The 26,582-nt window shown below is 36.2% G+C and overlaps 1 protein-coding gene across 5 annotated transcripts in view; it reads left to right on the forward strand.

Annotated features, from left to right (window-relative positions):
• Positions 1-6,292: 6,292 nt before the first annotated feature.
• Positions 6,293-26,582, forward strand: part of LOC135201673 (solute carrier organic anion transporter family member 74D-like) — a 74,534-nt gene continuing 54,244 nt past the window's right edge. For 4 of the 5 annotated variants that reach the window (XM_064230793.1, XM_064230794.1, XM_064230791.1 and 1 more), the window contains exon 1: positions 6,293-6,620. The gene's annotated coding sequence lies outside the window, so the exon portion shown is untranslated. Of the gene's footprint in view, positions 6,621-7,236; positions 7,366-26,582 lie in introns of all 5 variants that reach the window. The other variant, XM_064230792.1, reaches the window with a different exon arrangement.

The following is a 26,582-nucleotide window of genomic DNA, read 5'->3' on the forward strand; positions in this document are numbered from 1 at the left end:
ATTCGCCCCATTCAGCATTTCTGGGTATATCTGAAGGTCTATACTTCCCCATCAGCAAACCTTCCTTCAGACAACAGAACAAATCAGCTAACGATTCATCTCTCTTCTGCAAGCCCATTAGCTTTCTCTTGTCACATGTCCAACTTCAAGGGTTGAACTTGCAATATCTGCTACCTCAGCCATTGTAGTTTCACTACTATTTTCAGGAATACTCTGACTACTCGGAGTCTCTTCAGGAACAACAGATTCTTTATCTTCTTGGGAAATCCCTTCTTGGTCAGCTCCACGGGAGGCATCACTCCCCTGGAACAATTCTTCTAAATTCAAAGATCCTTCACTTGATCCTTCTTGGGCGTGCAAATCCCCAGTTTCTTCACCAACAGTCGTAATCCTCCTCATACTCCTGGCAGTTACACAACTATGGAACAGGTAGGGGTTATTCTTCTCTAACTCTACCGTAGGACTAATCCTTAGCGGTTTGTCTGTCACTACAGGGCAAGGAACAAATGGAACACCACCAACTCCATTTCCCAACAGAACATGTACACCTTCTACAGCCAGTGAGTCCTCCACAGCAACATCAACATTCCCTGTCACCAATTCACAGAACAGGTGTAAGTGGAATATAGGAGTTACTTCCTCTCCTCCTATACCCTTCAAAATAACTGAATCTCTAGTGAGATTCTTTTCCAACATTGGGTGAGCACCACATAACACCACACTATGGTTACTCCCTGTATCACGCAAAAACTTGACTGGTACCTGCACACTCTCTTCTTGAAATGCCAGTGTACCTTCACAGATATACAGCTCAAAAGCCTCCAAACTGCTCAGCCATTCACTGCTTGAAGTTACATTTCCACAGTCTGTTTCACCTGGTCACCTCTTACTATTTGACCAACAGGCTTTGACTGCTGATAATTCCAATAACACTCCTGACTGAAGTGTCTTGCTCCTCCACACTTGAAGCAGACAACATTAGGCTCTTGCAATTGTCTTGCAAAATTAGATGAGGATTTCACATTAGCTTGCTGAGGAGTATTATTACTTGTAGGTAGGTTTCCCATTTATAAAATTGCTCCTGAAACCTGGATGAGACTTAAAACCTGTGCGTGGTTGATTCTGGTCCTTGACATCTTCACTCAGTGTAGCAGCTTTGTCAAGTTTTTTAACCTCTCTCTCTCTCAAATAGGCTCTTATATGCTCAGGAAGGCTGCTAAAATATTGCTTCAAAACAACTAACTTTTTTAACTCTTCAAAAGTTGTAACTTTAGCTGCCTCCATCCATCTTTTAAAACACCTCCTCACTTTATAGGCGTAATCCAAGAAAGTTACCTTTTCATCGTTTCTTAAATTTCTGAATCTTTCACTGTAGTAATCTGGGGTCATCTGGTATACTTTTGCACATTATGATTGAGCACCTTGTAGTCTATACACTGATCAGCTGTTAAGGCTAAAAAAGCGCTTGTCCCTTTACCAATCAAGACACTTTGTAGCAAAACTGACTATTTATCTTTTGGCCATCCCATACCTGAAGCCACTTTCTCAAAGTGATCAAAGAAGCCATCTGGAGCCTCTTCAGTAAACTTAGGGATTAACTTCTGCACTCTTACTACATCATATGCAGGGTCTTGATTACCTTGGTTTCATGTCTTGCAGTTTCTCTTTCCTCTTTTATCCTTTGCCTTTCATCTTCTGCTGCTTTTTCTTCATCTTTTTCTCTTCTTTCTTGTTTTTCCCTGAGTACTCTTTCTCTTTCAGCTTGCATTTTCAGCTTAATCAAACTTTCTTCTGCTTCTAAGCGTCTGAGTTCCAATTCTGCATCACTTTTCTCTTTCTTTTCTACTTGCTTATTTATAAGATCAGCCTGTGCTACATTCAACAACTTTTGAGCCAATTCTAACTCATCTTCATCAATTATTCTACCAGAGTCTATCAATGCTTTCATATCAATGAATTTGATTTCTGCTTTTATCATACTAGTAGCTAGACACCTGACCACCACATGCTACTGCTAGAGCACTCCACTGTGCCTTAGTCAGAGTAGTTTCAGATAACACTTGGATGGAAGGGGCTGCTAAAAATTCCTGAGTATCGAATGGAGCCATTTTTCTCAAATAACAATTCTTACAATAAAATGCAAAAACAAATATATGGTCACTCTCCTAACAAAATATATTCCTAACACCCCCATTATAAGCTAGAGTGATAATGTGACTTATTTTCCTCCTGGGTCTCTGGGCACCATTAATACCTGTGACGAAGTGCCAAAGATCTGGGTCTGGACACCATTAATACTTGTTAACCCAAAGTTTCAAGTATCAGGTTACTACACTTACCATTTGTACTTGTTAGAGCAAGAGACTTTTAATCCTTGGTCTAGGACACCATTTATACTTGGTGCACAGTTTGATCAAGTACCTGGTTACTAGTTACCTCACTACAACCAGACACCTGAACCTTCATCACAAATACTAAACGACTAAATACTCTAAAGGTAACAGTGATCACTTATAGAACTTAACAATCAAGAAAACAATCAGTCTAAGTTCATTAAGATAGGTGTGAGGTAATCCTAATTAAAGGGCATCACTCTTTCAATGATTTCAAATCTAAGTATTTCCCTGGTTCTAATTCACTTGTGGAAAACAGCACAATTACCACTCCATATTTCTACCTAAACAAATATATATAATACTGGTGGTATAATAAAATGCTCACATAAATTTTAAATACAAAAATTTATTTCGAAATTCAAAAATTATAAGTGAAATTCACAATTTCAGGGCAATTTGTTATTACTTGAAAACAAAAGTTTAATTGATTCTTGAATTAATTATTGAACAAAATTAAATCAAAGTTTATCAAGAAAATTAATTATTTCAAATTATAAAGCAATAATTAAATTTGAAATGAAATTTAATTAAATACAAATTAATTCACAAGGTATTAGATTAAAATAATTATACAATAAAAACTATTCAAATTAATCAAACAAAATGAAGAGAATACAAAAACACAATAATATGGAAAGCAATAAAATCATTGACAGTGCAAACATTAAGCATATAAAATGGACATGTCAAAAGAACGAAACAAGAGAAAAATGAATAAAAAATAATAATTTTATCCAAACTCTGTAAACTAAAACCTCGAGGTGCACTTCAAAATATTTGTAAATTACCTTCAAATCAGTTGCAACTTCTCACTCGAAAGGAAAGGCCTGTTACAATCTTCAACACTTTCGTGGGCGCCATCACAAAAATAATAATAATAACACAGAGCTAGTAATATCGAGTGACTAATTTATATAAAAACATGAGTACATATATATAAATATATATATATATATATATATATATATATATATATATATATATATATACACATATATAATATAATATACATATATATATATATATATTATATATATATATATATATATATATATATATATATATATGTGTGTGTGTGTGTGTGTGTGTGTGTGTGTGTGTGTGTATATATGTATGTGTGTATGTACACCTGTCATTTGGGGGTGGACGAGGGGCAACTACCAAAAATTTGTGATAAAAGCATAGACCTGGCATATGTATCTAGAGGGCATTTATTCAACAAAATATTAGCATTGTCTGTTATTGACAGTCCAACTGAGTCAGGATTTCCCCAACTCAGTCAGGAACATTGGGGGTTACCTGGCTCCCGCCCCCTCGGAGCCATCCCTGAACATCAGTGACACAAGAGCAGTTCCTCAGGCAGTACAATCACCGTCTCTTTACGGCTGAAGGACTATCCAACTTTCCCTGCAAGCATAGGGTATCTCGCCAAGCAGTAACGGAAATAGCTGGATAACTTTTTCAGTCCTCTGTAGAATTCCAGGGACTGGAGCCGTTTTTGCTGGTTGATGTCATTAACAGGAGCTTTTCTTCGGTCAGAATCACGAATTAAACTACTGTCACACATTCATATATCAAGGTGGCACATGTTCACGGATGTGAAACATAGGCATATACGTGGTGAAATCACCTTGATCAGTTGGAAATGTGACACGGGACAATTTGCATAATGCAAGCAAAGTCTAGTGCGCCGCAAATGTATGAACTAAGCAAGTGCAATGTGGCGCCTACCGGAGCTGGCCCGATGAACTCCCAGGTATTGTGTGGCAAAGCACGTAACGTACGCCGTAAGTGTAACATTGTGCGTCGTAAGTGTAACGTTGTACGTTACTGAATTATGTCAACCTCACGTTACCCCCACGCATAACGGTGTGAGACTGTAAGGGTTGTGGAGATCTTTGAGGACATTCTCGAACTTGTAACACCACCAAACACCCTCAACAAAGAATGAATGGGGACCATTTTGGATTATGTACAAGGCAGGATACTGGTGCAATTAGTGAAGATGGATCTTGCAAGGAGAAACCAGAAGAAAACGAGAAGACAAAGGATGGTCTGGGCTTGGCCATACATACCTACAAAGAAGAATGGAGCATGGCCACTAAATTGTAATATTTCTTGTCATTTTAAAGTGTTCTGGTTCATTGCAAATAACAATTTTTAAAAATTACAATAATCTCTTTATCCTCAACATTTAGACACCCCTGTATTTGTGTTTCTTTTTTTCATATATGTAACTTTTTGGTGTGTTTGGCTATATTTTGCATTGTAGTTTTTTTGTAAAATTTGGACAATTCAGCACTTTGTATTGGGATAATGTTATCATTTCTTATGTCTGAATCTTTGTCTGTTTGTCTTTAAAGTATTTTTATTTTATAGAATTAATTAAAGCAAATATTTATTTTAGGTGATTTCTTTATCACCAGTGTAGTATTTACATTTCATATGCCTTACTTATGTTATTATTTTTGATATTTGTGTGTTTTCTAGGTTATTGCATAACAGAAATTCTTCAAGGAATATAAAATATAATGTTCAATATTTTTCTCCTGTCTTTAGTAATAATGTAATTTTCTTAGTTGTTCACTAGTAGTTTTTGTGTTTTCAAGTGTTTTGTTTATTTATTTTTTCTCTCTCTCCTGTAAGTGTCATTGTACTTAGTAGCTTTGCTCTTTACTGTTAATCTCTCATTTAATTAGTTACCATCTTACTTTTATATAAAATTCGAATTTCACTGATGTAATGATAATTAATTATATAATTTTTTAAAAAGCATAATTTACTACTGTGCCCCATTTTAGTCTGTTTTAATGTATAGAATTTTAATCTTTTCCCTGTTTTTAGCCCTGAAGATGTGATTTGTATCCCGAAACGTTGGATAAAAATAAAGTTTTAACGGAAAATTACTGAAGTTTCTGGTGGCCATACTCGTATTATTATATAATATATATATATATAGATATAAAATTATAAAATAATAATAAATATATATAATTATATCTATATATATATATATAAATGAAGGTAGAAACCATGAAAGAAAGTGAAACAATGGAGTATCCTGCAAGATCTTTTGACTCACAGGTCCTTTACTTAGCAGACTGACATACATGAGAAACTGAGTGGGCAAGGAAGGGTCGTTCGTGTAAGTGACAAATAGGGATATAAATGTTTGAATGTGGTCAGTTGCCGCCCTGAATAATCCTATAATTGTCTTGTCCCTGTGTCTGAGCAGTCGGACTTAAATTTTTTGTAAACCTATTCTACTGTACCCATGTTTTGTTTTGGAAGGTTACTAATTCTCCAGGTGTGTTGGATTCTAGGTAATACCTATTTCCTTTATAATCCCTATCTGTCCTTGTCCACTCAGTTTCTCATGTACGTCAGTCTGCTTAGTAAAGGACCTTGGAGTCGAAAGATCTTGTAGCTTGCTCCATTGTTTCACTTCCTTCGTGGCTTCTACCTTCATTTATATATTCGTCACGTTCCAGACTTCGTGATTCTGTTATATATACACACACACACTATATATACATATAGAATATATTACATACTACATATATATATATCATATATAGATATATATATATATATATATATAATATACTAATATATATCTATATATACTAAAGAACTTAGACACAGCTTACGTTATTCTGTCTATGAATTTGTGTCGATATGCTCATAGCTATCTTACAGGTTGCTAGAGAGAGAGAGAGAGAGAGAGAGAGAGAGAGAGAGAGAGAGAGGGTCGAGAGAGAGAGAGAGAGAGAGAGAGAGAACTGCAACAGGCACAGTAAGCGGAGTTGCAATAACATCAGAGCCCGCATAATATTGTCTCATTGAATCAACAAACATGACCCCAAACCTTGTCCCTCCCAGCCCTCACTAATCTCTTCTCCCCCAAGTCTGATTTCGACCAAATTTGCTCCTTCCCTCCGTTGCCCTCCGCCTCTGTATTCATCTCTGTATTCTGTTGAAGTAAATATTTTGCAAATTTGTCAACGCCGATATTCAAATGATAGGAAGCTAACAATATTTTTGTGACACATAATGGAAGCCAACTGAAAAGAACAGCAATTACGATATCAACTTCTGGGCCAATCACCATCCTGAGCTGGTCTTGCAAAGTATCGCAGTACTTCCTTCACATGACCGAGTCTAAAGGTCCATTCATATAGGATTTTGTATCTCTCATATGGCGGTGACTACAGCGGTCTCCAGGTAAGTGCAGCAAGTAACATCACAGCTCTGAGGGACTGTTCTAGATATGAAAACTGTCAATAGTTGCATATTGAATGACTCGTAAATTTGTGGCGGAATTAGTTCTGCGTTTCGCCTGTCGGAAAGAAATAACTTAGATAAACTGCATTTTCTGTATCACAATATGTCCAAGTTCAAGTAGACGATGCAGATGATATCTGTGAAAGAGCAAACATCACTGCACGCTTGGATCATTCATTTGTGTATTTGCCTGAGATATACGTATATATCGCAGTTGTATCGATGCTTCCATTTTAGTTAAAGGTTATAGCATATTTCTTGATCAGTATCATTCCACATCAAAAGTTTGAGAGTTATCTCTGAGGCGTCGCTCTTATAATAATAATAATAATAATAATAATAATAATAATAATAATAATAATAATAATAATAATAATAATAATAATAATAATTAAAAAGTTTGATTTGATTTATCATATTGATCCGTACGGCAGCTCGACATCTTCTCTGGGAGTGGATCGCACCTTCTCCAGAATGAACTATGAATAGGAATATTCGATTGTGTCATACAAAATTTAGTGACTTGGGCAGTGAAGATGAAAAATTTCTATTTCAGATGCACCAAATTTCCATCATATATTTTGATAACACGACGAGAGGCAACAGTAAAGAATATTGTTTGGTGAAGCCATTTACTTTCAAGAGCAGAAACTACTGACGGTCAATGATTAAAGGCGAAGATGAGGTATAGTAAGTCATATTTTGCAGGGGTTATTGAAACTTGTACTTGCCTTATGTATTATTATCTGCTCATTTCACTTGAGTTGATTGAATTTAATCTCATTTTCAGTCTGAAAGGTTTATCCTGCACCTATGCAAAGGATTCGTTGTCATTTGAGTTATATGTAAAAGGAACATTGGTGGACTACATTGGGAAGAGTAGTGTTTTTTTTTCTTTTTTTTGTTGCAATGGTAACACAGAGTTCGTTTAGTGTGTTGCGTGGATTTGAGTTGTGTAGGTCGGTCACATCTGCTTCAGAAGACGCCAACTTCATCGTGAAGAAAGAATCAGTTTGCGTGTTACTGGAAGACTCTTTCAGAACGCTGTGTAGTACAGATAATATGCAAAACAACTGTTCTGATTTTTTTATTTAAACCTCCGTCATTGCATTTACATCTGGAGGCAAGTTCGCAAGAAATAAAAATATCATCATCACAGTTTAGTATTGCCGTCCTTATGGCAATGTAAGCAATGTAAGTTGGATCAATGGCACCCGCATAGCCTCTTTTCTTTTGGTCGGAACTGGCTCGTTGATTATGCTTCTCTTCGTCTAACGTAACCCATTGTGTAGGAGTTTCCTTTTCCGCACAAATAAAGTGTTTTTCTCCCCCCTTTTTTATTTATATACTATAAAATACAAGAAAAAAAGAACAATATCATCGCCTTCCGCGCCGTACAATGCTATGCAAAAGACGTCTGTGAAATTTCACCACTCACATGTTTCCTGTTCTTTCACTTTAAGAATCTCCACTCATTTCCCGCTTCTCTTCTTACTGTTCTCGTCTACCTAGGACTGTCCTCTAACTCTTCCTGTGCCCCCCACAGGAACCCAGATGATACTTCAACGTACTATTCTCCCCACTTTGGTGAGGAAGATATTGTCCCAGCCATCTCTAACCCCCTCCATCATTATCTTGTCTACATATGGAACTTCCGTAATTTCCTTATGCAATAATTTCTCACTCTCTCCTGTCATCTTACTCCTATATATACGTATACACACACACACACACACACACACACACACACACATATATATATATATATATATATATATATATATATATATATATATATATATATATATATATATATATATGTATATATATATATATATATATATATATATATATATATATATATATTATATATATATATATTATAACTAGCTTAACATGAAGTATTGCTGTCGTATCATATTATGATATATTTTCTTCAGCATATCATCTAATATTTAAGTAGATAATTATAAAATGGACAGCAATTGCCTGTTTTACCAGGAAATACCAGTTCCATTGTTAAAAGCATTAAGAGTGTTATTATTATTTTTCCCTCTCAAAATTTTATTGTTTCTATGGTGGATTTTTGTTTATTTTTCCCCCATTATAAAATTTCCTAAAATTCCTGATACTCATCTTAAACCTTATTTCTCGTCACTCAAAATCTTCCAGATGTGCTTCCATTGTCGTGCTTGTCATACAGAAATACGTATAGATCGTATTAGACTGATGTTGTATATCTGAATTTCAGTAGGAGAAAAGACCCCAGTATCCCTCAACACCAAGGTGCTAATCCCCAGGTAGTCGATTTTTCTACCTGGGGATTAGCACCTCGGTGTGAAATTTCACACTTTTTAATGTGTTAATTACTGTTCACACCTTTTAATGAGGTGTTAGTTACTTTTCACACCTTAAGGAGTGAAAATTGACCATAAAGGTGTGAATACAAATAGGTGTGAAATTTCACAGGTTTCCCACAGTCGTGTCGGCACCATGCAAGACTCGATGGAGGTAAAAACCCTGATTTCAACCCTGGTAAACCCCCCAAGTTCCTCATACTCTAAGGAGGTAAAATCCTAATTTCTACCTTGAAACCGGCCCCCCCGAAGTCCCTCATATTCTAAGGAGGTAAAAACCCTAATTTCAACCCTGACCCCTCCAAAGTTCCTCATACACTGAGGAGGTAAAAACCATAATTTCAACCCTGAACCCCCCCCCCCCCCCCAATCCTCATACTCTAAGGAGGTAAAAACCCTGATTTCAACTTCTAACACCCCCCCCAAGTTCCTCATACTCTACGGAGGTAAAAACCCTGATTTCAACCCTAACCCCCCGAAGTTCCTCATACTCTACAGTGGTAAAAACCCTGATTTCAACCCTGACCCCAAAGTTCGTCATACTCTACGGAGGTAAAGACCCGGATTTCAACCCTGAGCCCTCCCCCTCCAAAAGTTCCTCATACTCAGCCCTGACCCTGGATTCCCTCAAAAACTCCCAATGACATCATGAAAGCCTGTGGACGTAAAATCCCAGGTTTCAACCCTGACCGATATTTCCCTCAAAAACTCCCGATGACGTCAAGAAAGTTTATGGGTGACGATCCCAGATTTCAAACCCGATCCCAATGACGTCACAAAGCTCTATGACGTAAAATCCCAAGGTTTCAACCCTCACCCCGAATTCCCTCTGCTAGCACCCAATGACGTCTTAAAACTTGAAATCACAGGTTCCAACATTTCCCCAAATTCACTCCCAAATGCAAATTTTCAAGTCAAAATGGTACACTGAAAATTAACTTAAGAAAACCCATTTCAGTCTTAATCATTTATGATATGTGTATATAGATACATAATATTCCATACATAAAGAGGTTAAATGGAAAATCAGATTACATACGGAATTGTTATTATTCTTGTACATGGGGAATGGTATACATGAATTAATATTCCATACAAAGTCATACAAGGATACACTGAAAAAGGTGTACAAAAGAATAAACTGACATATATACATTTGTTATACAAAAATAATACATCATCGAGACACATTGCTAGTACATACCACACACATCCTCCCCAGTTTCCTAATCATGTGTGAAAGACAATTCATCTAATACATCAAAGCTTTTAAATCTTGATAACAAGTTCTTCATATATAAATCTTCCACACATCTTTCCACCAAGTATAAATTCTTTTTCATGATGACCATGCAAGTGATTTTACCAATTTTTTTCATTTCATCACTGAATGTAGATAACAGGTAAATATTGATTCAATCATGTCATGTTAACTCATCCACTTTGTCCGATACTGGCGGGATGATAACATATTTGATATAGCCATACGATGATTTAAATAATTCTTCCTTCAATTTCTTAACCAAAGAAAAAAATTGATTTAACCTCATCTGCTTGGTATCCCTGCTCAAACAGTCAGCATGGTCGTCATCTTTGGAATGTGCTACACTCTTTTGAGCGTATTCCTTATCTTCAACAGGGGCACTGATGCCATATTGGGGAGATCTACTTCATCGTCACATTCCCAAGAGGTAATAATTTTGGGCCTTTTCACAATGGCAGACCCTCCAACACAGCGATTGCGAAGACAGGCGTATGTTGCACCAGCTTGAGAATATCAAAAGCCTACAATCTCGGCGTATGGATAACTTTGAACGACGTCTTCAACCACACCGTAATTCCTGCATGTAACACAATTAGTGTCCACTACTAAACAAGTATTTCTCTTCCTGAACCTATTTTTGGACAAGTTCCCGAAAACTAACTTGCATGAGGAAGTTGACGAAGCCATGGTGAGAGTGTGCATCATAACATTCCAATGGTTCAAGAGTTAAAGAGCCACCGAATCCCGCAATCGAGCTTCCCCTCCCTCCTGACACTATGAGTCATTAAAACGCTCCCCTTTATCACAATCACTGATTAAACAAGTTTTATCATGCCACCTCCAAGACTTCCACCTGAAGCTATGAATCACGCTAAAGCCCGACCCATTTTCAAACTGTTATCTCAACCACGTGATTAAACAAGTTGTATCATGTAAAGGGTTACTCACACGTTAATAAGGTACCCACACACCTGCCATTTTCTACTACACACCCCCCATTTTCTTTTTCGCATGTCCCACCATCTTCATACCACTACCGTCTCTTTTCACTGCATTGCGCCATGCCTCTATTTGTTTTTTAATAGATGTATTCCTTAACATCCAATCTTTAACCCCTGCCATCTCAATTAAGTAGTGATCATTGGAAATATTATCAACAGTGGTTTTTTACTCCCTTGAAAATCTCGAGCAATATCTAAAATATTATAACCTCCAAGTGGATGAGCTAAATCCCCTTCTTCATTCCATTCAATCGAGTTAGAATTTTGTAAGAGTTTAACAAAAGCTGTAACATACGACTCTTGAGGTTCTTTAAATAATATTGGAATAATACATGTTAAATCGGGATTGCTTCTTTTGTGACCAATGTCCCCTTTAACTGTTTTCAATGTAATCGGAGCATTTACCTCCTCCTCCCCAGCTACTTCAGCCACCTCGCCCACGCCCTTTATAGGAGAATGAGGAGGCCCCGTGAGTGATTTATCAGCCACGGGAAATTTTGCATTCATTTTAACATTAACATTTAAGTGCGTGTCACTAACGGCTGTATCCAACTTACCATCACCCTCAAGGTTAGTATAATTATTATCAATACTACCACAAACCTCCTTTCTATTCATTAACCTCTCATATGTAACAACGGGGATAACGTAAAACTCCTTCATTTTTCGTCAGTCAAAAAGACTCCCTATCAAACTTGCAGCTAAAAGTAGTAACACCGATAAAATAGCGCCCCCTTTACAGCTTTTCAATATATTTTTCTTCTTAGCTACAGACGTTGTTTTCAAGGACACAAGATGAATTTCATGCCTACACTTTCTCAAGTGTTCAATAAATTTCTTATCTTGAGTTAGATTACTGAAAAGAACATTTCTAAAAATTTCCGATATGGCAGCCACAAAACCACTGTTTAAGATTGGAATGACTTTACTTCTCTTGCTGGGTGATAAACATGTGATGAATAAAATAAAGTTTTTATTTTTCTTTATTAAAGGTTGTTTATGGTTCATATCCAAGCAATTTGAGATTCATCAACCCATGAATTGAATTGACTTGGGTAACCTTTCCAATTAACGTAATTTTGAGTTTTATTACTTTTCTTCCTGCTTCTCAGAATAGTGATATCATATGTTTCTGGTAGAATTCCGGGAATTAATTCTTCATGGTAGAATACTCCCTTTATTTCTTCACTGGCTAAATCTTCCAAGAAGTATATGACAGGATTTTGCAATGTATCCACTTTTCAGAATTTAAAAATTTCCAGAGTATTTTGAGTTGTATATCATATTCTAAAAACTGCGTTCCGATGCTTATCCGCTATACAGACAACGTCTCCAACATTCAAGATTTGAACTGGTGGGTGGATTAACGAGAACTGCATTTTTATTACTCGAGAATTGACGTTCAATGTCCTCTCTAGCGGTTAGCGCATGAACTTGTTGAGGGGTGCATTCCTTTCCCAAACTTCTGACACTATGAGTCATTAAAGACGCTACCCTTAATCTCAAATATAGCTGCATTCCTTAACATCAAATCTTTAACCCCTGCCATCTTCACATACGGTTAATACCCGTTTCACCCCAGATATCTGAACAGTAGCATCAACAGCTAAGAGCGCGATTTATGGGTGTACTGCCCTATGGTGACTTATTCACACCATAGATCATCCACACATACATACCCGGTTTGTAAACCGTAGCAGAGATTTGCAAGCCCTATTCACATACTATTAATACCTTTAGACTGTGCGTTATAAATACAGCCAACTGAAGGATATCGTCATTAGTCCATTCTCAATCGTTATATGTGCACCATACTTTTTCTCTTGGCTGGAACGTTAAACGTCCTCCGTCACTATCCAGTAAGTATCGTCTAAATCACTTTCGTTTTCTTGAACATGTAGCGAATATTAAACGGTAAAAAGCAATAAGATTCATCTGTATAGAAAAATAATGCGCCAGTTGGAAGAAGAATATATTAAACAGTCATTATTTCTCTCTTTCAGATATGGGTAATAGCACAAGTAGTGAATTATCCGCCGATGAAGTACCCACCCAGGTCAGGAAACATTATTACTATGGCGTCGGGGTCCCCAACTCAATTATTAGGAAGGTTAAAACGTTGTCAAGACCGTGAAGAGGATGCAACAACTCCCACTGGGGTCCCTCAACAATGCAATCCTGTACATGCTTCATCGGATATCCCTGCTTCGCTACCACCGCCACCCACGACCGTGAATGAATAAGTGTCACAACCCATCACGGATGAACCACCTGGTCAAAGTATGTAAATCCGACGATGTATTTATTTAATTATAGTTCCAGATGCCATAGAAACATGCACTCTTTTCCCCCATCTTCCTGTTTTCTTGTTTCAAATACATTTGCAAACGCATACAAAAATCAATGGGTGGGGTAAAAAAAATACGTTTATATTTATTCACAACGATTTATTTACCACATAAAAGACAGTGTACAAATTTGCATAAATTCAATACGTTAATCATCGTTAGACTGCCTCATCACGCATCCCAATATAATGTCTACATGTATCCTTATGATAACTCGAATATTTCGAAACGTGTTTAAGAGATAACGTCGAAGACGTCCTAGTTTACAGCTGCCCTCCACAGGGGTTAGATTCTCACAGATCATCCTGAAATAAGTAAAAATGTGATATGATTCGAGGTGTGATATATATACATATATACAATATATTATTAATAGAATGTGAATAAGGTAATATAAAAAAAAACAAAAGAAAAATGCAGTTACCTCGGTTTTTTAAGATGCGAAGACATTCCTTGTATGTGATGGCACGCTTACCCCCTGATCTCCAATGTGAACATTTAAACGTTTTCAAATATTTAAAATAGTATTCCGTTATCCATTTATCATTACCTCTAAAACAAGTGAATGAGAATACATTTTGTATTACAGATAATACTTTTTTCGCGCCGCGGTGACTCACGCAATGAACAAAAAATATAACGTAACGACCGCATTTGTACGATTTATCCAGTTGTATCTGTCTTATTATTCGATAGGTGCTGTATTCAGAATGTGCATACCTATATAAATTTAGAGAAGTCATTCGAATAAACTTTTGGATTTTATCGTAACTATCGAAAAAGATTATGTATGTCGGTGATTTTCCATGTAAAAACATACCCAATGACCGATAATATTAACATTGGTGGATGAAGATAATGTATTAGATATAAAAACTAAAGGTTTAATTCTATTTTTGGGTAGGGTAAATAATCCTTCTTCATCCGAAGCAAACACACCTAAATATTTAACGCGATCACCGAGTGAACCTTTTAAACTTATTTCAGTTTCTTTCATATCCATTCCATTTAACCTCTAACATCACACTGAATAACCCTATCCAAATCACACCGTTAAAATACCGTTCGTATCCCCGAAAAGTAAAATAACACAGGGGTTCGGAGTGACCGTACCCAACAGATCGATATTCGCAGGGTTGCCGAAATTTCCACGGGCATTGAATTTTCAATATCTTCCACAACAAAATTAAAATAGTAAATAGCTCTCCCATTTTTAAAACTATTATAAGTGATTAGATTCTCACCGCCACCCCCTATACTTTACTGTCTCGTGAGATAATTGTGTGATGGTATTAGGGAAACTACATTGAATATTATCTACAGTATTCCCATTAACGGTAATATGTATATTATTTAAATCGAAAGATTTAGAATATAGGCTATTAGCCGCGTAATTACCCGAAAATGTTTGCATATCAATCATGGCCAATGTGATTTTTTCAGGTAAACAACCGTTAAAAGGTTGATCAATTAAAATCGAATTTTCATTTTGAACAATAACGCATGTTTTATATAAAGTCTTATCAGATATATATTATATAGGATTAACTGCTAAAGCCTCATTTAAAGCCGACATGGCGTTATAGTGCGGGGTAACTCTATTGATCCATAATTTAGCTTTTTCTATATTTATCTCATTTAAATGCCTGTCAGTATGAGCACCCATCACCCAGTTATTATTCGCTAATTCGAGTCTAAGCCTCAAGTCAATTAAATCAAGTAAATGCATGTCTATAGTTGCTATATCCAAAAGAAGTGGAAAATACCTATGCTAGCCCTGCGTTTTAATGCTGCTCATCACCCGTGACTCCCCCCTGCTGGTTTGAGCGAATGTATTGGGCGTAAATTGATGAGTTACTCCATGTGTTACATGACAATCATCGTATAAAAACCCTGCCCGACTGGTGGTACGTAACGCCTAGTGCTTTATCATTTTAAGCATTTTGATATATGATAGGATTCCACCAACTTTTCGTTCAAGAAAATAGAAGCAGATTTAAATAATGCATTACTTATACCATTAACGAGGGCTACGTGTGTATCATCCTCTAGTTGCATGCCACCTCTATGTAATGTGATATATAATTCTAAAGCTATACTTGACAACTCTAAGAAAGAACCTGCCACCCCGTTGACGCGAAATTCGATATATTTATTGGTTAGAATTTGATTTACGGAAATATTGCTAGGTGTAAAATCCAGTCTTTCCTTCGAATCAATTGAAGTTTCAATAATTCTACGTCTATTAACATTCGGGAACGATTCTGATATACCAGCAATATACGAAGAAATGGGAACTTGGTTACCAGTTTCGGGTACGTTAGGAACTACAGTAGCCATATTTTGTGTTCATATATAACTTTAGATGAAGGGTAGAACGTGTGCGTACCTGCCGAATGTCAATTGATGAATGAGTTACATAAGATCGTACATGTCCATATTTTATTTACTTCTAGATTTAACGGGTATACTCTTCCACTTCCTTCATTTTTTCTTTCCTCCCACACTCGACCGTCTAACTAATTGTTTCACTGTTTTCCTTCGTTTCCTCCGTCTTCGTCTGATACCGCATAAAATTCGTTGTCCAGTAGTTTTGAGGGCTCTTATACCATTTCGTTTGATGGATTCTTTTTAAGGTAAACCATCGTATACCATATCAGATAACACAGATCTACCAAATTCTTTAACTGAAGGTTTCGCAACATTAAATAGAAAAGGAAGCACTTTACGTGTGATACCGCTTATAGCAGAAAACAAACCACTATACCTCTTCTATGCCCGGGATAGAAAACGGAAATATCCTCAAACCTAGCCCTTCTTCCTAAAGGTTCTGATAAAAATAGTTTTTTTAAATTCCGCCTCTGAAGGAGGCGTGAATATTACTCTCATTATACTTTTTTACACTACTTTTATACTCTTTCAAAATAGTTTAAGCAAAGCTTCATTTGCACGTTCTAGTTGACTCGAGGGTGTGATCACGAATAAGGAATGTTAAGGGTGAACATTGAATTATATACATACCTACCCATCTATTTATACACACCTCCTCATCTATTTTCATCGAGTTTTTATATGGAGCAGGCATGTAATACTCGAGTCTTTAGTGAAATGTAAATGATGTCCATTTTGATCCGTGATAATAATTGAAATCTGTTCGTGTTCAACAATTTGTAGACTGTATTATGTATTCCGTTTCCTCTATCACTTTCTAAAGTAAAACAGTCCAATATATTGACTTGTCTCCCACCAAAAATTGTCAGTTGAACTATATCAGTATACACATATATATAATCTACTCCGCAATTATCAGGTAGGGAATCAATGGAAACGTGTTCATTCAATTCACGCCCTCCATATACTTCATGACCGGTATTAATTTCAAAACCTAATAATTTTGCGGCTTTTCCGCTAAATTTGACTTATATACTTTTAACGTCCCCGGTTCTCAATTGATATGTGGTATAGCAATTCTTCTTATTTGCAAATTTTGATGGTGAATTTTTTGTATACGTGTCCAAACATCCGAGACTGCTCAAATATATGGTATGTTCACCAGCCATGTCAGTCAAATACTACGAGGGGTATATGTCACATACGGCATTTATAAGAAAAAAGTGTGATAGTTTTTATCTAGGTCTTATATGCAGGGTGCATGATACAACCACATTTTTAATAAACATTATTGCTTCACCTTTCTGATCTGATACACCGATTGTAATGTAATCCAATACGTCAATGGCATTTAAAGGTTTATAAATGGCGTTACGTGGACCTTTAAAACGTGTACATTCTAATGTGAAACTGTCTAAGAAAACACGAAAACGGGGAAAAAGAGTGCATGTTTCTATGGCATCTGGAACTATAATTAAATAAATACATCGTCGGATTTACATACTTTGACCAGGTGGTTCATCCATGATGGGTTGTGACACTTGTTCATGCTCAGTCGTGGGCGGCGGCGGTGGCGAAGCAGGGATATCCGATGAAGCTTGTACAGGATTGCATTGTTGAGGGACCCCAGTGGGTGGGAGATGTTGCATCCTCTTCACGGTCTTGACCCGTTTTAACCTTCCTAATAGTTGAGTTGGGGGCCCCGACGCCATAGTAATAATGTTTCCTGGGGTTTGGTTCATAATCCCGAATCCTAAAATCCTGAATGTCAAAATCCCGAAACTTAAAATCCTGAATGTATTAAAATCCTGAATTATCAGAATCCCAAATTTAGATTCCCGAAAACTATAGCCATTCTCCATTATTTAAGTTTTTTTCTCTCTCTTTTTTTATTCTTTCTTTCTTTTCTCTCTTTTTTTTATCTCTCTTTTTTTTGTGTAATTCCCTATCTATCTAGGTGATTTACAGTATATTTTATAATTTCAATTACATACCCCTTACACACCCTGTACAAATTTTACTTAGTATTTGTTATTCGTTTTATCTTCTTATTCAGTATTTTACTGAATATGGTATTTTATTTTTGTTTGTTTGTAGGCCATTGCCAGCTCTCTCTCTCTCTCTCTTTTCATATATTCGTTTGTCTGAAATTACCAGTAATTGTTCCATATGCAAGGAAACCAGGGATTTATCCGACATCATTAAAGGATTAACTTTGTGGGGAAACTTAAAACAAAAAAGAAAAAGAAGAAATACCTTTATTTCAACACCTTTACAAAACAGTATTTGAATCATTGAGAATACATTAAAACATTTAAAACTAGAATATGGAAATATTTTAAAATGAAAGATTATGAGCAATAGCCCGAAGATCGTTCATAAGATCTGGTCGTTTTTCACGATTGTTAACTATATTTTGTATCCTTTCTTCACGACGGATAACACATTTTTTTCTTTTTGGACAAGACTCGCCTCGCAGAATGCGTTCACATCCTTCATTACGTGCTGCTGCTCTTTTTGAAACTCACCAATTATGCGATAAACATCGACATGCGCATTGCCTACTAAATTTTCCCATCGCCTGTGCCATGCTTCGACATTGTTCTGGGTACGAGGAAATCCACTTTGGAAGCATTCATATAGAGAATTCTTTTAATCTTTTGACGAAGTGCATTTTTTTATGGCAAACATGGAACAATTTCCGGGTTAGCAGTGGTTGTACACGATTGTATTATCTGACATGGGGCATCTTTTGTGTTTTTAGCTTGGTTTTTTACTTCACCTATGATCTTCGAAACGTTCGCTGCACTTGCATTGGGTGAATGGTTGTGGTCTACAGTTTTATTAAGAATATGTTGTCCATTTGAAAATATGGTTATTGCTCGGCCTTTGCAATTAAGCAGTTTCCTACTTTCACAACACCAGTAGTATCTATTGTTTAAACTTTTCTCTTTCACCATCAAATAACCATGTGCATTTAACTTATTAAAACCTTTTTGCGAAGGAACAATTTCACAGATCTCTTCCATTGTTGTTATGGGCTTTACGCTTTTAGTATTTTGTAGACCACAAAGGAGAAGTGACTTTATGATAACACAGGAACAGACTAAACTAAAAGACATCGTTACAAGAAGCCTGAAATGGTAATTGCCCCAAGCTCGTACAAGAGAGGGAGAGAGAGATGGTTAAGACAAATGGATAATTTACTGGGATTATGATAATTCGGGATTTTAAGATTCGGGATTTTGATGATTCAGGATTTTAATTCATTAGGGATTTTAAGTTTAGGGATTTTGACATTCGGGATTTTAAGCTTCGGGATTTTGATCGGAACCCTGTTTGCTGACCTGGGTGGGTACTTCATCGGCGGATAGTTCACTACTTGTGCTATTTCCCATATCTGAAAGAGAGAAATAATGACTGTGTAATATATTCTTCTTCCAACTGGCGCATTATCTTTTATATGAACACTTATTCGATATACAGATGAAAGTTATTGCTTTTTACCGTTTAATATTCACTACATGTTCAAGAAAATGAAAGTGATTTAGATGATACTTACTGGATAGTGACGAAGGACGTTTAACGTTCCAGCCAAGAGAAAAGTATGGTGCACATATAACGATTAAGAATGGACTAATGACGATATCCTTCACTTGGCTGTAGTTTAGTATTTCCAATTATCTCTGCTTAATTGAGATGGCAGGGGTTAAAGATTGGATGTTAAGGAATGCAGCTATTAAAAAACAAATAGAAGCATTGCGTAATGCAGTGATAAGAGGCAGTAGTGGTAGTGGTGGGAAGATGGTGGGACGTGCGAAAAAGAAAATGGCGGGTGTGTGAAAGAAAATGGCATTTGCGTGGGAACCTTATTAACATGTGGGGAAAATGATACAGCTTGTTTATTCGTGTGATTAACTCTTTATATGATACAACTACTTTAATCATGTGGTTGAGATAACAGTTTGCAAGTGGGTCGGGCTTTAGCGTCATTCATAGCTTCAGGTGGGAGTCTTGGAGAGTGGCATGATACAACTTGTTTAGTCAGTGATTGTGATAAAGGGGAGTGATTTTAATGAATCATAGGGACAAGGTGGCGGGGAAGCTCGATTGCAGGATTTAGTGGCTCATTAACTCTTGAACCATTGAATATTAAGACGCACACTCTCGCCATGGCTTCGTCAACCTCCTCGTGCAAGTTTTTTTTTTTTTTTTTTTTTTTTTAGCTGATAGGTAAGATGGGTGAAAGAAGAGTGAGGGCAGTTACCTGGCTAACCGTGGTAGGGAATAGTTTGGAAAGTTAAGTATTGGTAAGAGTAATGTAAAGTGTGGTTTATCCACAATTTTATTTGGGTAAGGGTACAATTTTCCAACTAATCTTAATATAATACAATAATGATTATACATTACATTGACATGGTGAATTGTACAGATTACATATTTTGAATTTTATTACAGAATATAATCATATTTAATAAAGTTCCAATTTTCTAACTCTAAACTTAATTTTAATTATCATAATGATTTTGCATTATATCTACATAGTAAATTATACAAATTACTTTTTCACAAGACATTTCTTAATAGTATAATGGTCGAGGTTCATCGCGATGAATATATGAAGATACTCTTCTCCACCATCTGTGGTCTGTGTTGTTTGGGTCAAGGTTTCTCTCTTCTGCTTCTGATTCTTCTGCTAGTTCACTATTGCATTGAACTAGTTTCCTCCATATATTGGTTGCCAGTCTGTATAATCTGCAGACCTTAATATTTTATTTTGGAATTTTTGTAATGCACTTATATTGGAAGTCGATGCTAAGCACGTGGGTATTGGTGGATATTCCATTATTGGTCTGATTAGGCTTTTGTAGAAATGGATTTTGATAGTTGTGTTCATATTCCTAAACCTTTTCAGCTTTGTATTTTGTGTTCTTGCTATCCTTAGCCTTTCTCTCACATGTCTTGATATTCCTCTTTGTCCGAATTGCATTCCTAATATTCTTGTACTTTTAGTAAAATTCATTGGTTGTTGGTCTAACGTTATTTGTGCAGGTTTGTATGCAGTTACCGATACTAGTTGGAATTTGGATTTATTTGTCTTTATCTTCCACTTCTTTTCAAATTGATTAATTCTTTCAATTTGGTTCATTGTATTTTGTGCTACTTGTCTTTTCAAAGTTGGGTCCCTTCTTCGTGTACGTTTTTCTGGGTGTATAACTATATCATCTGCAAAGCAGACATCAGTACAGTACTCTGGTGATGGAGTCACATCTGACGTATATAATATGAATAATGTTGGACTGAGTACAGATCCTTGTGGGACTCCACTTAGTAACGGGAATGAATTCCCTATGTAATTTTGTGACTTGATTGCTGCTGTTCGATCTTTGATGAAGTTGCATAGTATTTTCTCAAAAATCCCTGGAAGGTTGAGATGTAATATTTTGTATTGAAGACCTTGTATCCATACTTTGTCAAATGCCTTGGTTATATCTCTACATACTAGGTTGCATAGGTATCTTCTTCTTTGTGACAGTGCAATGCTCTCATATATTGTTGCTATTGCAATCTGGGTTCCTCTTCCTTTTCTAAATACATATTGATTTTTATTGTGTAGCTGATTACCTTCTAGGAACAACACTAGTCTGTTGTTAATTATTTTTTCCAATATTTTGCCAGGTATTTCTAGTAATGATATTGGTCTAAAATTCTCTACCTGGCGCGTATCTTTTCCTGGTTTGGGTATCAAAATCATTATTGCATTCTTGAATATAATGGGAAAATATCCCATTGAGAGAGCCCAATTGTATATTTCTCTTAATTTTTCAAGTGAAATATCTGGTAAATTTTGAATTATGACCTTGTTAATTCGACTTCTCCCTGGTGCCTTGTGTTTAAAATTTTTTATTATTATTTTGATTTCCCATAATTCTATTTTCCTTGTTAGAGGTCAGTCTTCATTGAGTCTGTTAATGTCAGCTGCATGATGCGGATTCGTTCTGTGTCTATGTTGTTCAATGAATTCATTGACTATTGTCTCATGTTGGTTGTCGAAATTTTGGTTATCCTCCTGCGTTATCTGGAATATTTCCTGCCAGTAGGCCTTGCGCAGTACCTCTTTCTCTTGGTCATCATATATTTTATCATTCCTATGCTTTATGTATGGCGATGTATTAGTTTTGCTTCCCATCAGTCTTGCAACGGAGTTCCAGAAATGTTTGGGGTTATTGTACTATATTTGTGTATTTTTTATTAAGTCTTCCCAATTTTGATAGTATAATCTTGAGTTTTCTTGTATTAACTGTTCTTGTAATGATACATATGTTCTCATTAATGTGTTGTTACAACCTGTTATAAGTACTGTGTTTTGGATGTTTTTGTAGTGCCATTGTATCAATTTTAACTTATCACTACTAATAGGGTGAGGAAGTGTTGTGAATTTAGTTATGAGTATATGATTTTTTATAGCTTCCTCTATATTTTTATACCATTCTTCAAGTTCTTCGTCAACTATTTCTTTTGTTATTTCTATTTCATTTGAATTTTTAGTTGGTTGCCAACTAATTTTTCCTTCTATTTCATTTTTGAAGCCTTCCCAGCTTGCTCTTTTTATATTGGGTATTTCTAAGGATGGAATCATTATTGGATTTGTTGACAATGTAATTACCATTGGTATATGATCGGAGGGGGTTGCTGGCCCTCTTGTAATAGCAATATTGAGGTGAATTTTTTTATTTCCTAATATAATATCTGGTTTTCCTTTTCTGTTATTTGCTACGAAAGTATCAAAATCAGGTCCTAAGTGTATGATATACTTTTTATTTATTAATCTGACAATTTCTTTACCGGTGTAATTAGATTGCCTATATCCAAATAGTTGGTGTCTGGCATTTAAATCTGCAATGAGATAGGTAGGTTCCCTCCTGTTCATTAACTTCTTTACATCTGGTAGCGGGAAATAATGTCTTCTTGGTGGCTTGTAAGCTGTAGCGATCACTATTGGTCCTTTGTTAGTATGAATTTGGACTGCTAAAAAGTCCTCTTGGAAATCGTCTATTATCTTATGTCTAATATTATTCTTGATTGCTATTGCTATTGCTATTCCTGCAATTTCGTTTCATACCATGCTCATTGATTAATATTATGTCGGGGTCTTCTTCTCTATACATATTGTATAATTCAAATTTCTTTGTTTTCCAAGATTTCACGTTATGTTGAATTATTTTAAGTGCAAGTTAGTTTTCGGGAACTTGTCCGAAATTAGATTCAGGAAGGGAAATTCTTGTTTAGTAGTGGCCACTATTTGTGTTACGTGCAGGAATTATGGTGTGGTTGAACACGTCGTTCAAAGTTATCCATACGCCTGTCTTTGTGATCGTGGGGTTGAAGGGTCTGCTATTATGAAAAGGTCCGAAAATATGACCTCTTGGGAATGTGACGATGAAGTAGGTATCCCCACCATAGCTACTTTATTAACCCAATATGGCACCAGTGCCCCTGTTGAAGATAATGAATACGTGCAAAAGAGTGTAGCACATTCCAAAGATGAGGACCATGCTGACTGTTTGAGCAGGGATACCAGGCAGATGAGGTTCAATCAATATTTTTCTTTGGTGAAGAAATTGAAGGAAGAATGATTTAAATCATCGTATGACTATGTCAAATATGTTATCTTCCCCGCCGTTATCGGACAAAGTGGACGAGTTAACATGACGTGGTTAAATCAATATTTACCTGTGTTATCTACAATCAGTGATGAAATGAAAGAAAAGGTAAAATCACTTGCATGGTCATCATGAAAAAGAATTTATCCCTGCTTGAGGAAAGATGTGCGGAAGATTTATATGTGAAGAACTTGTTATCAAGATTTAAAAGCTTTGATGTATTAGATGATTATGAAACTGGGGAGGATGTGTGTGGTATATACTAGCATTGTGTCTCGATGATGTATTATTTTTGTAAAACGAATGTATATCATGTCCGTGTATTCTTTTGTACACCTTTTCCAGTGTATCCTTGTATGACTTTGTATGGAATATTATTTCATGTTTACCATTCCCCATGTATTTCTGTATGACTTTTGTTACAAGAATAATAACAATTCCGTATGTAATCTGATTTTCCATTTAACCTCTTTATGTATGGAATATTATGTATCTATATACACATATCATAAATGATTAAGACTGAATTGGGTTTTCTTAAGTTAATTTTCAGTGTACCATTTTGACTTGAAACTTTGCATTTGGGAGTGAATTTGGGGACATGTTGGAACCTGTGATTTCAAGTTTTAAGACGTCATTGGTGGCTAGTAGAGGGAATTCGGGGTGAGGGTTGAAACCTTGGGATGTTACGTCATAGAGCTTTGTGACATCATTGGGGTCGGGTTAGAAATCTGGGATCGTCACCCGTAGACTGTCGTGACGTCACTGGGAGTTTTTGAGGGAATCCAGGGTCAGGATTGAAATCAGGGTTTTTACTTCTGTAGAGTATGAGGAACTTCGGGGGGTTCAGGGTTGAAATCTGGCTTTTTACCTCCGTATAGTATGACGAGCTTCGGGGTCAGGGTTGAAATCAGGGTTTTTACCTCTGCAGAGGATGAGGAACTTTGGGGTTAGGGTTGAGATCAAGGTTTTTACCTCCTTAGAGTATGAGGAATGTCGGGGTGGGTGGGTTCAGGGTTGAAATTATGGTTTTTACCTCCTCAGAGTATAAGGAACTTTGGGGTTAGGGTTGAAGTTAGGCTTTTTACCTCTGTAGAGTCCTGCGCAGCGCCGACACGACCCGGGAAACCAGTGAAATTTCACACTTATTTATTACATTCACACCTTTATGGTCAATTTTCACACCTACAGGCGTGAAAAGTAATTAACACCTCATTAAAAGATTGAAATTTCACACCTAAAGGTGTGAAATTTCACACTGAGGTGCTCCCCAGGTAGAAAAATCGACTACCTGGGGATTAGCACCTTGGTGTTAAGGGATACTGGGGTCTTTTCCTTTACTAATTTCATATGTACTTTCAGCATATGTGATTTTCCTAATTCATGTATACCATTCCCCATGTACTTATATATATATATTATATATATATATATATATATATATATATATATATGTATATATATATATATATATATATATATATATATATATATATATATATATATATATATATTATTATTATTATTATTATTATTATTATTATTATTATTATTATTATTATTATTATTATTATTATTATTATTATTATTATGAAGGTGGTTCCTCTGCAATTGCAATGGCTCTGAAATGTGATTATTCAAGGGCTAAATTACCTAAAGGAACCATAATGTAAATGAAAAATAACGGCTGGGGCTGACTTCAGAATGAAGGAATTTAGGTAAATTCAGAGGTTTAGCTTTATTACAAATATTTTACTACTTTACTCTGGATTACACCTGAGGGGTGTTAAGGAACACTTGGGTTCGTAAGTAAGATGAATGCAGCGAGGCTATACTCACTACTGCAGAGCTTGGAAGGCCGGAAATGTTCGGTCTTAATGAAAAAGAACAGTGAAGTTTGATGAATCACTGAAACCCACATCACGAGAGTCCACTTCCCACAACAAGGCACGTGATAAATCATCTGCAAGTAAATTGGCAATTCAACATAAATACACTAGCTACAAACACGTGGTCGGGGTTGGCTTGGACAAAAGACTAATCATAATCCCTTCTGCTTGGCTTATGTTATTGAGAAATCACATAAGGTTACATTGCGTCCCGGTAACATTAGCAATAATATTCACAACAGGGAAGCTTAATCATTCACAGAGCACTATGGGGGGAACTAAGGACCATAAGTAGCTTGTAGCAATGAAATGGAAATCACAGTAGTAGCAATAGGTTTGACTAACTGCCTTGAACCATCACTTCACATGTTACCTTGTAACTGGATTCCTCCTTCAATGGTGGCAGAGATGGAGGACACACAATAGTAAGGAAAAAGACCCAATTTTGGCTCAACCTCAACACCCAACCCCCATTAAAGCTCATAGGCAATAAACCCCATAAACTTGCCTTTATCTTAACCTCATGTACATTGACCATTAACTACTCCACGGGAAATCCACCAAATATTTCGCTCTAGTTCAGAAAAGAACCCCAAAATGGCTTATGAAGAACTCTTCGGATAGAACCATGGTTTCGCTGGACCCCTTGACAATACCCAACCCCATTTTGGCTTAAGATATACTCTACGGATGAAAAAACCACCATTTCATGACCCCTTGAAAATACCCAACCCCATTTTGGCTCAAGATATACTCTACGGATGAAAAAAACCACCATACACGTAAATATGAATATGAGTGAAAAAATTCCAAGTACCTTAACCTAACCTAACCCAACCTAACATAACCTAACCTAAGCCAACCCACTGAGTGAAAAAATTCTAAGTCCCTTAACCTAACCTAACCCAACCTAACCTAAGCCAACCCACTGAGTGAAAAAATTCTAAGTCCCTTAACCTAACCTAACCCAACCTAACCTAACCTAACC

Source organism: Macrobrachium nipponense, chromosome 28 (genome assembly GCF_015104395.2).
Source record: "Macrobrachium nipponense isolate FS-2020 chromosome 28, ASM1510439v2, whole genome shotgun sequence".
Classification (NCBI taxonomy): domain Eukaryota; kingdom Metazoa; phylum Arthropoda; class Malacostraca; order Decapoda; family Palaemonidae; genus Macrobrachium; species Macrobrachium nipponense.